The following is a 13,467-nucleotide window of genomic DNA, read 5'->3' on the forward strand; positions in this document are numbered from 1 at the left end:
GCCTGTGGGATTTAGTTCCGTGACCAGGAATCGAATCCAGGCCCCCTGCATTGGGAGCGGAAGTCCCTATCACAATATTATTAATTGGCTATATCCCAGTGCAAAATGGAGAAGGACATGGCAACCCACTCCAGTACTCTTGCCTGGAAAATTCCATGGACGGAGGAGCCTGGTAGGCTACAGTCCATGGGGTTGGGACATGACTAAGCGACTTCACTTTCACTTTTCACTTTCATGCATTGGAGCAGGAAATGGCAGCCCACTCCAGTACTCTTGCCTGGAGAATCCCAGGGACAGAGGAGCCTGGTGGGCTCCCGTCTACGGGGTTGCACAGAGTCAGACACGACTGAAGCGACTTAGCAGCGGCAGCAGAGCAATGTAAAATAAAAAGTTTAAAAAAATATTTATAAACAAACAAACAAACAAAAACCTTCAGTACTAACATTTTGGCAATGGATTTAGTTTGTGCATTTTTTATTTGTTTCTTTCCTGAAACCTTATATATGGACCATGGTCTTAACAAACTGGATCCAGAAATACTCACCCTGCCAAGCCAACAGTTGACATTTTCAACCATTTTCAATCACAGCTAGTTTGCTTTCCTAACGAAAAGTAAAGAGGGTGAATTGCACTATTAGGCAAATGCCTGATTTTTCTAAAGGACCATCTAATGCAGAAAATGACTCTGAGTTTGTTCCTTTCTTCTTTACAGTGCAGCAACAGTCATGCTGCTTTTTGCCAAGGTGATGGAGCAAAAGAACAGGATTTGGGTGAGTACCGTTGTATATGATTTCTCATTCAGAAATTCATTTATATTTCACCTTAAGTTTTGTGTGAAAAACGTATAACCACAAATCTGTTATCAAATTATAGTTCTACCTCGATTGCAGAGGACCTAGCTAAGCCTCACCCAGACTCTTGACCCATGGAACTATGAGGTCAACATGTGTGTTGCTTTTGGGTGCTAAATTTATGGTAATATCATTATACATCACTAATTGGTAGATACTCAGTCCAACAGATAACTAATAAAGGCATTATCTTCCAGCAAAAAGAATTACAGTTTTGCCCTCCAGGTGGTAATTATGTATGGTCAGAGAATCACTGAGAAAAGAAATGAGTGTTGAATTCCTGTTTCGAGTTACTGGGTGATGTTCTTCCCATCTACTCTTTCTAATCTTCTCTACAATTCCATTCCATCAAGATTTATTGGATAATTTGTACTGGCCACTTTTGATTACATAAGTAAAAGAATCAATGCAGGAATATTTGTAAAGAAAGACAAAAAGAAAATATAAATAATTTTTTATTGCACTGAAGATACTCTTAACATTTTAATGTATTTCCTTCCAGTATGTTTCTAAGCATCTAAGCTATTAGTAATGCTATTTACAATACCATGTGTAAATTCTCAAGTGTCCTACAAAGTGGCATTTAAAGATAGCAAAGTATTTCATTTATGTACCACAAATTCATTCATTCATTTTATATTTGTTTCCATGTTTTTTCAATGATAGAACTATCAATTTGGTGATCATCCTTACAGATGCAATTGAACAACCTTCTGATTAAGAAAGTCATTCTTTAAAAAAACAGTATGCTTGCTGGCATGAAATATTTCAGTTTCTACATGAGAAACATCAAATGCTTTGCAAAATATTCATTAGATAGAACACACAAATGTGATGATCACTTCACAAAATATACAAATATCAAATCGCTATGTGTTGTACCTGAAAAAGTAAATCAATTTAAAAAATTTAAGGACAAACAAACAAAAATACCTTGAAGGGCCCTCAATCCTTTCTACAAAGTGGAAATATGGACAAAGATCATTTTACCCCGATCTTCCATATTATAAATAAAAAATAATTTTTAAAATGTCTGGTAGGAGTTTTCTTCTTTGCTTTCATTCCAGCTGATTGCATTTTGCTCATCCAGACCACAACCATGAGAAACTTACACGCTATTACAAGCTGATTGATGTACAGCAAATAAAGCCTTTTTCAAACTTGAGATTTTTATATGGGAAATAAGTCTCTGAAAATATTCCATAAATATTTCTCATTAATCAAACTGAAGCCATCAGCCTTGCTACTCTGAAATCCAGGTGGATTTCTTCAGGTCTCTTCAACTGATGCCATAGGTTGGGTTGGAATCACTTGGATGATAAATACACCAATGGTGAATATAAACCATTGAATTTGATGTAATGACAAATCCAGGCATCATCCTTTTTTTTAACTTCTTATTTTGTATTGGGGAATAGTCAATTAACAGTGTTGTGATAGTTTCAGGTGAACAGTGAAGGGACTCAGCCATACATATACATGTATCCATTCTCCCCCAAACTCCCCTCTGATCCAGGCTGCCACGTAACATTGAGCGGTGTTCCCTGTCCTATACAATAGGTCCTTGTTGGTTATCAATGTTAAATATAGCAGTGTGTACATTAGACATCATCTTTATCTATGGTCTATTTAAATTAGGTAAAATTGGAAACACCCCTCCACCCAGCCAATGTTTATGGTGTTAATTAATTAGTCATTGTTAATTTACAGGACTCAGATTTTAGGCGTTAACAGGGATATTTAGAAGCACTAATTTTCACAACAATGGGACTTGAAAAGGCAATAGACCATTTCATGTGAATGCAATTTCCTCATCATCGGAGAGATTCAACTCACCTATTAGGAGTATAATTTAGGCTTCGAAGAGAGGACTGGAATATATGATCACCAAATTCCTTTGACTCTGATTCTGTGGAATTGCATAGGAAAGGCAACAGTTTTAAACTGCATTATAGTTTTCATTTTAAAAAAGAGGCAATTTTGGTCTATCTGGAGCTTCAAACAGCAGAACCTGGGACCTGCCGTGGGGATTATAACAGTTCAGGCTGGATAATGGTTACATACGATGCACAGACCATACACTTCAATGAGATATGACCCCACACCTGTTATAATGGTTATTATCAAAAAGAAGAAATAGAACAAACTTTTTCAGGGATGTGGAGAAACGGGAATGGCTGTGCTCTGTTGGTGAAAATACAAATCGTACGGATATTATGTAAAACAGTATGAGGGTTTCTCAAAAAATTAAAAAGAGAACTACCATATAATCCAGCAATTATACTTCTGGGTATATATTCAGAGAAAACATGAACACTCACTCTATTGAAATGCAACTAGAGTGACAATAAAAAGTAAAAGTCAAGATTGATTATAAACTCACAAGGACAAACGAAACAACAGGAAACGTAACAATGGTAAGAATTTTAACAAAGTAACAGGCATCTGAGTGGCAGCTTATTAACTAAAATAGAGACAGCCTCAAACCTGAAGCCAGCAGACAAACATATGGACAAGGTCCAAGCAAGTTTGGCTGAAAAATATCCAGGAAAGGCTCAGAGCCTAGTTTCAAGGTTTTAATACTTCTTCAGGAAAGCAACATGGTTTAGGGGGAAGAACATGGTCTTAAGAATAAGAGAGCTGTCATTCATGAATTACAAGTTGCTAAACTAAATTAAGGCACTGGTTTCCTTGCCAATCAAGTGGATAGAATCTTGACCTCAGAATATTTATGGAAAAATCAAATGACTTGTAAAATCAGAAAATAGATGCACAGTAAATGTTTCATCTCGTTCCTTCTTTCAACTTTATCTAAATGTCGAGATGCTGGAGAAAGACCCATTATGAAAACATGACATTCTCATGTGTTAAATGTCACCCCAAGGGCAGTTAACTAATCTTGATTAGAAAGCAGTGCCCTTCAGTAAGAACAGGATGATGAAGCAGTGGTCTTGCCAGAGAGCAAAAATACAAGTATTGTTCAACCTGCCAAAATATTGCCCAAACCCTCATGTAATATTTGACCCAGGAATACTCATTCACCCTCAGGAGACTCCTGGATGGGGGGCGGGTGGGTGGGGGCAAGTGTATGCACACATGTGTGCACTCGGTGGTCTCAATGTGCAGGGAAAATGTTCTCAGATGTGACAGTGTGTGGATCACTTCCTGTAACATGGCCAAGCATTAAGACAAGCATTTGCAACCTTCTGCTCAAATGTCAGGGGGCTCTACAAGTACCAAAAATACCAAAAGAAGAGAAGAAATTAAGGGAAAGAGAAAATGATTTAAAAAACATCAAATACTAGGAAAGAAGTCTTCTAAGGCTTGATTCTGCCCCAGGACCCATTTTCAGTTCCCTGAGCTGAAATAACTGGCCCAAACTTATACAATAAGCCAATAATATATGTATTCCAGATGTTTACGGAGGAAGGTCAAAACTGGAAGGAACCTTAGAGATGATCTGGTCCAGGTTCTCACATTCTGAGTAAAGAAAGTGAGGCCTCAGAAGTGATGAACTATTCCCATGGCAAAGAGTTGGACAAAGTCTGGGACACGTACGTCCAAGGCTGGCTCCGTGGGTGTAGACAACACTACTAATTCAGTTACTGAGTCAGTCTTTAACAGAGGCTGTGATGGCAATGGATGCAAAGCTGAGGCAGACTCCAGGAAGTGAAGATAAAGAGAGAAGACAGAACAGATCCCCTTGTCCTTGTGTGTGAGCAGGAGAATCAGCAGACGGCTGAGATGGATTTTTCCCTCAGAGTTACAGAGGTCTGATAACACACCTGGTAGAAAACCAACTGTAGAAACACACAATCTAGTGAGCCCATCCAAAAAACCCAGGGGAGCAAGCAAACTCAGTGTCGGAAAAGATGCACCTGGGCTCTCTGTTCCTAGGGCTCTCTGCCAGGGGTATGTCTGCTTCTGCCAGCCCCAGACTGACTCAGAGAATGAACTCACTAGATGAACGGAGCCATCTCGCTTTCTCATCCCGCTTTATTTAGTCTTTTCTACTCATCATCAGTCCTGAGTGTAAAGTTCTAGGCCTAGGGGATGAAAGTTTTCTTTTATCAGAGAGCCTGCTCTGGTGAATGTGAGAGAGCCCACAGATGACATCGTTTCACGCCCACCTTCCCATCAGCCTGTAGCCACACAACTGAGTGACTGCCTCTGTCCTCCCCCCGTGACTGCTTGGGGACAGGGGGCTCCCTGGTGGTCCCATCTCATCCATCATGGCTGCCCGGAGCACGGTCAATGTAAGACGTACAGTAGCACCCAAAAGTTTGCTTAATGAACTGAAGGAATACAGATAACTTCCATCCAAAGCATGCACACATACCCACCATACATACAGACACACACACACACACACACATATAATGTATATATATATAATCATATATAATATATAGTATACATAGATATATAATAATATATAATGTATAATGTGTGTGTATGTGTATCTATGTATTCATCCTCTACTCTACGGGGTCCCAAGAATACCAGGCATGGTTTTTATTGCACATTCTTTGTCCAGGCACTAGTATAGTAACTTAAGTTGTTCTATGATACCATGACAGTTTTAAGACTAAACCAACTACTTCACCTGGCATATTTTTGGTAAATATATTACCCGATTCCTTAACTGTAAAACGTGGTCTTTGAGTTCTGTCTTAGGATTTATTCCAAGGTCATAATTATTACTCTCGATGACTGAGCTTGGTCAGTGGTGCACTCAGAGGCTGTGGTGGTTTTGGGTTTTGGAGGCTCTCTGTACTCAGACAAAATGGCCTAATACGGCCATGCTTTTTTCCTTTTTTCACTTCCTCTTAATAGATTTTCTGATTCCTGTCCTCAGCTTTTAATGTGAATTGGTAAACCAAACAGTTCAATAGACTAGAATTATGTCAGGTACAAATAGGCTTTGATTAAGAGCCAGAACTCATGAGCATTCAAGGTGACCTATTTTAACCGTATATGGGGTTTTGATAACTACTTCTTGCTTCCGTACTAGATAACCCCAGTACCCAGAAGAAATGTCTCCAAGTCCAAGGTGTTACTGAAAATGCTGTTGATAATAACAGTGTCAGCGATGAAACACCTCCCACTTTAATCATATTAAATAATTTATACTTTGGTAAATCAATCCTTCTAAGCACTTCTTAGGAAGAGGCTACGCTTACTGAGAAATTGGTGGCATTATCAGAACACTTGGAAACTTTTTTTTTATTACAAATTTATTTAATGGGTGTGGTTTTCTTCCAGGAGTAACTTTTATACTTGCAATAGTGTCTGTAGGAAATCATCTAGTTGGTTTTGCTTTGTTTTGCTTTTCAGTGAAGTGTATGAAGCAGAGTACACTACAGGAAGTGCTGCTTTAAAAATGGTTCCCAAATAGTGAAGTGCTTTGGGACAACATTTTCCATGGCTCTTACTTTTGACATACTTTGGAGTAAAGGCTACATGTACTGTTCGCACCTTCTCCAAATATTAAACAAGGCAACAGGGAAGAAATTCCGTGGGTGTGGTGGCTGTGACTGTCACCGTTCTGGGATGTAATCAGATCCTTATTCTCATCCCAGCTGACTTTATTGCTCCAGGGGCTAGGGGATACCTATGTGTGTTTGACCTAATGGTACATGGAAGGAGAATGAGGTCGGGTGGGTGCCTGAATGGATTCTGCTAACAGAAATAAGATGAGAGCCAGATTATTATTATTACAACACAGCATGCCACTCATTGGAAAAGACCTTGCTGCTGGGAAAGATTGAAGGCAGGAAGAGAAGGGGACAACAGAGGATGAGATGAGTGGATGGCATCACCGATGATGGACATGAGTTTGAGTAAACTCCGGGAGTTGGTGATGGACAGGGAAGCCTGGTGTGCTGCAGTCCATGGGGTCACAGAGAGTCGGACACAACTGAGCGCCTGAACTGAACTGAACTGATGCTACTCCTGCTATTTTTAGGTAACACTGTTAAATCTTTGAGTTCCCCAGAGAGAGATTAAAACTGTTCAGTTTGAAGAGAGTCACTTCTGTGTGCATTTTCTCTGCTGTGCAGATTATATGTAGAACTCTCTTCTAGGGTCACTCTCTAATTTAGAGGACAACGAGGTAAGGAGGGAATGACTGCTAAATTGGGAAACGCAGAGCTGAGGAGGACTTGACGCAGGAAGCTTTCATTATAGAGTCTTAAAGCAGTAAGGGGCTTAGGTTTCTATTTAGAGATGAGGAAATGGAGGTTTTGCGAGCAGAAGAAACTGCATGTTCCATGAGTATATAAAAGTTGAGTCACTGAGCGCATTAGTTACCCAGGGCTGTTATAACAGAGTACCACCAACCGGTAGCTTCAGAAAGAGTGACTTATTATCTCACTATCCTGGAGGCTGGAGGTCTGAGATGAAGGTGTCAGAAGGCTGTGCTTCCCCTGCAGGTGCTAGGGAAGAATCTGACCCAGGCCTCTCTCCTGGATCTTGGTGGTTCCTTGGCTTGTAGCATCATAACTCTTATCTTCACATGGCAGTCTCCCATGCACATGTCTGTCTCCACAACCAATTTCTTCCTTTTCATCAAGAAGCCAGTTATGATGGATTAGAGTCCGCCCAAATCAACTCACTTCAACTTGATTATGTTGGAAAGAAGCTATCTTCAAATAAGGTCCCATTCTGAGCTCCTGGGGGTGAGGACTCCAAAATGTCTTTTTAGGGAACACGACCCTTGGCAATCCCATGGACTGCAGCCCATCAGGCTCCTCTGTCCATGGGATTTCCCAGGTAAGAACACTGGAATGGGTTTCCATTTCCTCCTCCAGTTTAGGCAACACAGTTCAACCCAAAACACTGAGTCTCTTGCACACCGGGTTTCTCAACTCCCAGACTTAGGATTGGTTCTACTATTGTACAGAGCATCTGATATTCTACCGTTGTTTTCTTGAGTACAAGCTCCTGGTTGCATCCTGAAGTCAAATGGAAATGATTTGGGGATTCTTTAGCATCAGCACTCCATTGGTGTAGATAATTAAAAGTTGATTGCAGGAGGCATTGTTCTTCATTTCTAAAAGCCTGCATTAAGATGGAATAGCCATTTTCCTAGAAGGAATGGGGATTATCCATCACCCTGACACTGAGGGGAATTCCACCACAAAAAAAAAGGTAAAAGGAGAAAAGCATTTTATCAATGTGATTCATTATTATCATCAACAGGGTCGCTGCTGCTGTGTTTCATTCATTTATTACTATTTCACACCCACACATGGAGGATCCAGCACAGCCAATGCTGTTTAGAAGCTGGTATATCAGCTGAGTGGGCTTATCTCTGTAGGAATAAGGCAAGTAACCCTGAAAGCTCCTCAGTGTTATCATTCATTCATTCTGCAGAAAATATCTACTCAAAATTTTTATTTATTTATGGTCCAGGCACTGATCTAAGTGTCTGAGAAAAATCAGGGAAGAAAATGTCCTGCCCATTAAGCTTACATTCTTATTAAATAAGTCATGTAGTAATATATTTGAAGATGAGAAAAATAGAGCAGGTAAAGGACACTGAATGTTTTGGTGTGTGTGTGTGTGTGTAAGTGACCGCAATTCACAGGGGCGGTCCCCGTCAAGGTAGCATTTGAGAGAGGCTTGAAGCAAGGGAGGAGGCAAGCCCTGGGTTACCTGGTGAAGACAAGGGCCAGTGCAAAGAGAAGGAAGTGGGATCAGGTCTGGTGAGTTCCAGAAACAGCAAGAAGGCCAGTGTGGGTCCCAATGACCCTGAGGGCTGAAGACCTGATTGTGTTGTGTTCCGGTGATGGGTCTGATTAGGTTTGACAGCTTCAGCCCCTGGGAGCATACTTGATGCCCTCCTGCCTCCAAGTCTGAGCCCCCCTGGACCTACCTTGGCTCTCTTGCCTGGCTGCCAATCAACAACACTAAAACGAGTAGCAGAGTGCCATAGACTGGGTGAGGCTGGGCTATGGGCGACATAGTCACCCTAAATATTGGTCTCAAAACAAAATTGATTTACATTTGATCCTGGTTGATCCAAACAGATTGGTCACCTAACTGAAACCTGCATTCCACTATGGAAGCCTCGTCACTCAAGGGAATGTAGAATAAGAGTTTAGAAGGATGGAAGGAGAATGTACCTTTTCCCCAGAGTAAATGGGTTTAGGAAAAGTGAAAAACATGGTATGGAATTTCAATTATTTATTTAGTCTCTGGAATGTCGTCTACCTAGGTAAGAATAGAAGATCTTAATATCACAGTGTCCTTCTAGGAATTCTGCTGCTCATTGCTACCTTTGAGGCCATCGAGTCAACTAAAATCAATTTCTAAAGACTTCCCCAGAAAGAATCTTTGGAAACTCACCTCTCGTTGGTATCTTACCTTAATGTGCAAGTAAGTGTCACTATCATTTTGAAAAGTAAACACATGCATATTCTTCAGGAAGGATTTTAAGTGTTTACACTTTAAACTTTATAACTGTTTACATTTTATTCCAACTCAGAATAAAAATGAGACGTGTGTAGCTCTGTAAAGTAAGAGCTCTAAAGTTAATGCAAGAATCAAGGACATTTCTTTTGAGGAAAACATCTTTACCTCTATTAGATATCTGTTCACTCACCAGATGATTTTCTTACTTTTTGCATAAAATTTAGCATATATTGAGAAAAACATCATTATTCTAGTTTAAATGTTATCAGGTTAGAAATCAAGTTTATCAAAATCCTTGAAATTTTATATATTAAATAAAACTCTTATCAACACACTGCCAGTTCAGAGGAAATTCATGACAAGTGAAATGCTTTGGGGGCATATATTGGGCCTTGATTTTGTTTGGCCTCAGCAAAAATAAAACATCAAAGTGTCAGTTTCTATACTGTGTCTAAATGTACTTTCAGGAAAATAGGAAAATTTGACTAGTTCTACGAGTTCTAAGAAAAGGTCAAAATAAAATTCTATAGCACATGTCATGTGAAATGTTGCTATTTCTGTACCACTCCTGAAAATCATGGAAAATATAGACAATACACAATATATATGTAGACATATATTTATATGTGCATATACATACACATATGGAGTAGGAAATGGCAACCCACTCTCATATTCTTGCCTGGAGAATTCCATGGACATAGGAGCCTGGCAGGCTACAAGAGTCAGACACGACTTAGTGACTAAACCACCACCAAACATATACATAATACACAACTGAGGAGTTACTAAATATTTTTCCAAGATTCCCACCACCTCACCACCTTTTAAACTACACATCCTTTTTGTCTAAGAAAATACTTCATGACTGCAAGCAACACAAAGCCTTCAAGGAAGTCACTGGGAGTGATCAGAGAGGACAGATGAGCTGAGTTAAGTTGTTTCTTGCATCAGTAGTCTCAACCCCTAGTCATTCTCCCCAAAACATCCCATCCAAAAATGCTAAGGAGCTGGAAAGGATGTCTGAAGTGGTTAACAGGAGCTGGAGGGGTATTTTCCTATCTCTGCTTAATTAATGGGAAGCAAGCTCCTTTTGGGTGGATGCTTCCCTCCCAAATGTGCATGGACTCAAGACCCCTAAATTGAGATGAATGAAGATTGAACTCATTAACTTGAAGGCTTCGAGTAGCTGGTACTTTGTTAGAGATTTGATTTTTGTTTCATGAGAATCTTAGATCAGGTAATTGAGTGACATTCACGTCGGTGGGAGGCCCCAGAGATAATGGTGCACATTCGCTGGTTGAAATTTATCTGCGTTCTCTGACTGCCACTATTGATTTGACTTGGCTGCTTCATCTTTCTAATCCCTGCAGCATTTTGCCTTGGGCAGAGCTGTAGGGCTTGAACAGAAAAAGAAAATAAAAATTGGAATACATTCTCAGGTTAGAACCAAAAAAGAGGAAGACAGGAGTAGGGAAGAGGAAGAAAGAGACACGACCTGAGCCCTTAGCATCATGGAAAGCCCCATCTGACATGAGGTCAAGCTGAAAACCTTGGCCTGTGTGATTTACAAATTTCAGTATGGTTTTGTAACAAAGAATTTTCCTGAAGCTAGAATGTACATTCTACATCCACTATTCACAGATGGGGATGGAAAGTCGTCTTCCCTGGCCTCCTTAAGACTTCATGAGGTTCTTTTTTTCCTCTCTTAAAACTGGAAACCTAACCATGTTGCTAAAAACAAAAATAATTATAATTCTTTCCCAAACATTTCATGGTCATAGGACCTTACTTATCCTGACAGCTTTTCACTGTAATTTTTCTCCCCCCAAAGTACTCAGTATAAATTTTAAAAAGAGAAAAAAGACACTGAAATGTTTAAAGCAGTGAGGCAGGAATGGCTTTTACTTCACCAATATTGGTATTCTTTGATCTCAATGATCTCCTACATAAAGAGTATTTTTAAACCATAGGGAAAATCTTTTCATGGAATTCATTATGGGCCAGAATGAACATTTTTTTGGTAACTATTTTATATGAATTAAAATATATAAGAATTTTGTAGTGACTTTAAAAATTACCCTTCCCTCTGGAACAGTGGCAACCCACTCCAGTATTCGTGCCTGGCAAATCCCATGGACAGTGATGCCTAGCAGGCCATAGTCCATGGGGTCGCAAAGAGTTGGACAGGACTGAGCATGTAGGCTCGCTTGCTAGGACAACACAGGGGGAGCGGTTCAAGAAGAAAGTGTGTGTTAGGAAGACAGACACACACACAGAGGCAGTTAGCTTCTAGACCGTCCACACCAGCATTCCTGAGAGCCTGCTGAATGCCAGGTTCAAGAGGCTTATGGATTCTCTCCCCTCTGACTCCAGCTCCCTGTATCTTTCTGTTTATGAGTCTTGGTGCTCATGTCACGGTTATTTATCAGAGACTGTGCCACCTTCACTGTCTCCTAATGACTAAAACGTCCTGATATTTAACCTTAGCTGATCTTTGATGTCTGACTTTATACAGAACACAATCAGGCAAGATGGAAGTAAAAGTTTACACAAACAGTAGCTAATTCATGCTTCTTAGTAGGAAGTCTAATACTTTCAGGCTAATTAGAATAAATTATTCTGTAAGTACATTTTTTACTGAGCGTTATTTATAATCTCCCAACACATTACTCAGAATAAATGCCTCGTGAACAACTAATATTCCATTGTCAGGTTACAAATAGAAATATTTATTTGTTTGCTGGTAATCTTTAAAATATATTTTTATTTAACAAGGGAATTCATTTTTTTTTCCATTTGTATGTTCATAAGGTATTAAAGTACTTTGAAGACTTGGTTACAAGTCCACAACTGTGTCTTCATGAGCAATTAGGTGTATATCAGTGCAGAATAAAAGGTTCAGACTTGGCCCAGGAAGACTACTGAAAGCACACCTCTTATTAAAGTTCAATGCTTGTATACTGTGCCCCTTGTAGAAATGAATAAATTAAGGGCAAGTCCTTCTGTTACTTTTGACCTGGGAAAACTTACCAGAATCTAGTTAGGGGTTTAATTCATTTATTAAACAAACATTGATTGAGTGCCTGCAGTATGTCAGACACTGCCCTGGATCAAGAATAAAAATATATTTTATATACTTGTATACAGAGATACTTATATACGGAGATATTTACAAAGAGGAGAAAAACACAGGAAAAAATGGTAATAGTAATCAGAATAATAAATGAATATTGCATAATAGGGAATGAACAAAATAGTATAGGGATAGGTAGAGAAGTGGGTCTAGTGAAATTCGGGAAAGTTTTATAGAGGAGATGGTTACTTGAGCTGAGTCTCAAACTACAAAGGACAGCTAGCAGGGCTTATTAAACCTAGGATCTGGACAACCCCGTAGCATCTGTGGAAAGAAAGCAGGGGATCCATGAACTTGGATGGGAAGAAAAACATCCACCTATTCCCTTTCCCTGAACTCTAACTGAAAATTAGCATTTCCATCAATTTCAAATGTAAGCAACAAACCACAGTCATATTAACAGTGATTTTCGACCAATAGAAATTGCAGACATTTCTGAGAGAATTCTGATGCTTCATCTTATTACTTTATCCACCACCCAATAAATGGGTTTCTTACTCTATCAGAAAGACAATATTAGATTATCTTTCATGGCTTCTTGGTAATCTAATGTCTTTTACACAGATATTAAAGACACTATCCTGAGGCTGGGTCTCTGGGCATCACCTAAATGCCCAAGGGGTCCATGGCACCAAAAACATTTACCACCAGGGTCAGAGGATACTTAACCAGATGTAAATAGAAAGGCTGATTTGTACACTAACAGAATGTATTTCCAAAGTCTGCAAAAGCGTAGGAGGAAAGGGGGTAAGGGAAACCAAAATTCCTTCAGAGAGGACTGCAGAAGCCCCCAATTCAAGAAATACGGGAGGAATATATCAAAAAGACCTGGAAGAAAATTGGACAGTGCTTTGGCAAGGCAAAACTTATACTTACCTGGTGAAAACTTAAGAGACAAAAAGATGGGTAAAAAAGACTCAAAGTGAAAATGTGTGCTCAGATTTAAAAAGCAAGGAGAACTACAGCATATGATTGGCCTTAGAGTGGAGGAAGAAATGTGAGGTTGCCGACATCTCTGCCTGGAGAATCCCCATGGACAGAGGAGCCTGGCCGGCTACAGTC

General features: G+C 39.7%; 1 protein-coding gene across 7 annotated transcripts in view; it reads right to left on the reverse strand.

Annotated features, from left to right (window-relative positions):
• Nucleotides 1-13,467, reverse strand: part of NRG1 (neuregulin 1) — a 1,106,536-nt gene that overhangs the window by 553,211 nt on the left and 539,858 nt on the right. Inside the window, exon 4 of one of the 7 annotated variants that reach the window (XR_014063130.1) lies at nucleotides 1,296-2,760. The exons of the other annotated variants lie outside the window; for them this stretch is intronic. The gene's annotated coding sequence lies outside the window, so the exon portion shown is untranslated. Of the gene's footprint in view, nucleotides 1-1,295; nucleotides 2,761-13,467 lie in introns of those variants that run through there. 7 annotated transcript variants of the gene reach the window in all.

Source organism: Giraffa tippelskirchi, chromosome 8 (genome assembly GCF_054371585.1).
Source record: "Giraffa tippelskirchi isolate mGirTip1 chromosome 8, T2T-mGirTip1v1.2.pri, whole genome shotgun sequence".
Classification (NCBI taxonomy): domain Eukaryota; kingdom Metazoa; phylum Chordata; class Mammalia; order Artiodactyla; family Giraffidae; genus Giraffa; species Giraffa tippelskirchi.